The 3,368-nt window shown below is 32.9% G+C and overlaps 1 pseudogene; it reads right to left on the bottom strand.

Moving 5' to 3' along the window:
- Positions 1-1,961: 1,961 nt before the first annotated feature.
- Positions 1,962-3,116, bottom strand: LOC120181052 (annotated as a pseudogene).
- Positions 3,117-3,368: the final 252 nt, after the last annotated feature.

Genomic DNA, 3,368 nt, shown 5'->3' with positions numbered 1-3,368 from the left:
AGTTTAACTTGGGTTAAGTTATTTTCATTTATATTTTATTAAAAAAATAGAAAACATTGAAGAAAATAAAATTAAAAAATAATTTTGGAAATGAAAATAAAAATAAGTGAAAATATGAAAACAATAAAAAAGATTTTTTTAGTATTTTCATTAAAATTATTTTGGAAATTTGAAAAATAAGGAAACATAATATATAGATTTTTAACTTAAGTTACACACATTTAAATCATTCTAACAATAATTTTTTGATTTAATGGTATATGAAATCCTCAAACTTTTGTAAAAAAATCAATATGATCTGTGAACTTTTTTCACACTCAGTGTAATCCTTAAATTAAATTTTTTACTAATTTATTTTTTAATATTTTTACATTTAGTGTATTAAATATCTTAATAATTGTTTATATTTTATATTTTTAATTTAAAGTAAATAAGTCCTTAAACTTTATAAAATAATCAATTAAGTCTATCTACCACATCATCGTCCATCGAATACCGTCACAACAGAATCGTGAACTGTCACATCAATATTATAGATTGCCATGTAAGTTTGTGAATCGTGACGATCAATGTTTGATTCTGTTGTTCAAAGGGTTAGATTAATTTTTTTTCCTAAGTTTAAGGATCACATTTAGTGCAAAAACGTCTAGGGACAAAACCAATTATTTTCCCCAAAATTGTTTTGGTCAATTATAACTAAACATATTTATTTTTGTTAATGACACTTTTTTGTGGTCTTGCTTATGACAAGAATTTTATTTATTTTTTAAAGTCAATTGATGTCCAATATGTATTAACATTATATTCTTATTATAAACAAAAATAAATTTTGTGTTATGGAATTTCTTATCAGGTTTATTGTTTTATTTTGCATAACACAGGTTAAATTTATATAATATTTTTTTAATAATTATAGTTTAATTTAATTATTTAACAACTGTTTATTTATTTCTATTTAAAAAAATTAGATACCAAATACATTTTTAGTATTTGAATTTTGGATTCAAGTTTTCATTTATATCAACCGAATATGTTTTCTAATTTTCAAAAAATTGAAAATAAAAACCATTTTCTGAAAACAAAAATAGAAAATAAAAATTAAAAATATTTTCTAGAACTAAGCATGCCCTAAATTTTAATCTTTAAACCCTAAACCTTACTTGTGACTCTACAACTACCAAAGCCATGCCTTTATCAACTAGACTAGGGTACTGTAGTTAAACCCTAAACCTTAAATACTAAAGGTTCCCCCTCCCTCAATTTCAATAGTTGCTAAGGATACATGATGTTTAGTATGATAATTGATAACCCTAATGTTTGATGTATAATGTGTTCATACAACTTTTCTTTTCTGGTGAAATTTAAGGGATTTCATGTATAGTTTTTGTTATAGGTTGTTTTTGTCAACAACTTTCTAAGATATCTAATGGAGTTCATCTGACTTTTGCCACACTTGCACATCATCTGAATGAGTACAAGTCCCTGTGAAGCACATACAGCTCATATACTTGTTCTAAGCACGAACCAATTTATCTCAGTGGTTAAAGGAATCATTGTTTTTCTTAAAGGTTATGGGTTCGAGTACCAGCGGTTGCAACAGATGATTGAACGTTCATTGTCAAATGATTGAAAGTATTTAGAACATATATTACTTTGTAATCATTTTATCTTAATAAAAAAAATCTTTCATTATATCCAACTCTTTGTATCTGTCATTAGCGTTCATCGTTCTTTGACACAGGTAAATGAATATTAGGCAAACCATATCCATCCAATAAACAACAAAACAATCAATCTTTTACAATCAAGGCCTAAAACCCACTTTAGAGCCTCAAGGCCTAAAACCCACTTTAGAGCCCCACTTCCCAAATAAGGGGGAAAAAGGTTCTTCAAGATATCATTGTTACAGGCACAGCTTTCGAACAGGTCACATACCAATTATCTAGTGGAAATGCCAAGTTCTACGGCATCAGGCAACAAATAGGACATTGTATCAATCCATTTTCATTGCACTCACTACACCTTATCTTCTTCTGTTCCTTATCTAAAACTTTGCAGCTCCCATTGCATTGTCTGCACATCACAAATCTCACCCCTCCACAGCCTTTACACCCGGAACTGCCATGGGGATCCCTTCTAACAACATTTCGAGTTTCCCTTCCTCTTCTAACTTCAGAATCTCTTCCACTCCCCCAATCAACCTTCCTTTGACAAATAATAGCGGAACTTTCACTTCTTTTGTGTCTGTTAGCTTCCTCAACTCTTCCTTAAAACCCGAATCCATCGATATGTCGCGCTCGGACATTTGGATATGGTACGATTCGATGATGGATCTCACTGTGTTGCATTCCTCAAAGGTCTTTCTGATCCCTCTCAATGTTGTAGTGTAGACCACCACTGCATTTTCTCCACCTGCAGGGCATTTTGGCTCGAAATCTTGAAGAAGGGACTTTGAGTTCTGGGATTTCTTCAATTTTCGGGTTTCGGGTTCGGGCGAAATTATCATCTTGATTTGTTCCTCTACTTCACACAACTCATTTTCATGCAAAGCGACAACTTCTGGATCAAACAAGGGGCTAAAAACCCTTCTCCTTGAATAAAAACACAAACCATTACCTTCAAGCCCTTCGTTTCTGGTACTTTTAACCCGATAACTCAGCTTCAACACTGCTTTACCGGAACTATCCATGGAATTATTTACTCCCAGTATCGATTTCGGGCTTCCCTTGTTCTCTTTCCCACCATATTTCTTCAGTTTCAATGGAGAACCGATCTGATTCAAGAACTTGAGTGGAGTTCTTACACTTTTTTCCCTCACGAAAACAAGCGATTTCGGACTCATTTTAACGAATCTACCTTCGTCAAGATCTTCCATGAGTTCCCAGGCATTGATTACCTCTGGTTCTTCACGAGGAGGCGATTTCTTCACTCTCCGGGTCTCTGGAAAATCATCTTCTTCTATTTGTTGCTGCAGTTCTTCGTCTTTGTCGAGTTTAAGGACACCGTACGTGCTCGACTTGAGAGAAACCACATGGTCGGCATAGTCGCCGCCATCTTCGGGAAGAATTTCACGTTTGATCTCTTTCTTGACGTGTTTTTGAAGAAACACAACCCATTGTTGACAAGAATTTCCTTTGTTTTTCAGATGTTTTGCTCTGTTCTTTTCAAGGAAAGAAAGAGAGAGGGAGCTATTATCTAGTTGAAGGTTTTTGAATGTTAACAGTTGTTGTCTGAGAACGGGCCCAACGGTTGATTTTTTCGAAAGTCGTCTAGTGGGCTAGATAATGGGAATATTTTGGTTGGGAGCCCCTGTAATTATGTCTTTTTGTTTTCCGTTTCGGCCTCTTAAATTTTCATTTTTCTCTTTA

Source organism: Hibiscus syriacus, unplaced genomic scaffold, assembly GCF_006381635.1.
Source record: "Hibiscus syriacus cultivar Baekdansim isolate YM2019G1 unplaced genomic scaffold, ASM638163v2 tig00112507_pilon, whole genome shotgun sequence".
Taxonomy (NCBI): Eukaryota; Viridiplantae; Streptophyta; class Magnoliopsida; order Malvales; family Malvaceae; genus Hibiscus; species Hibiscus syriacus.
This window is presented reverse-complemented; position numbering and strand designations above follow the sequence as displayed.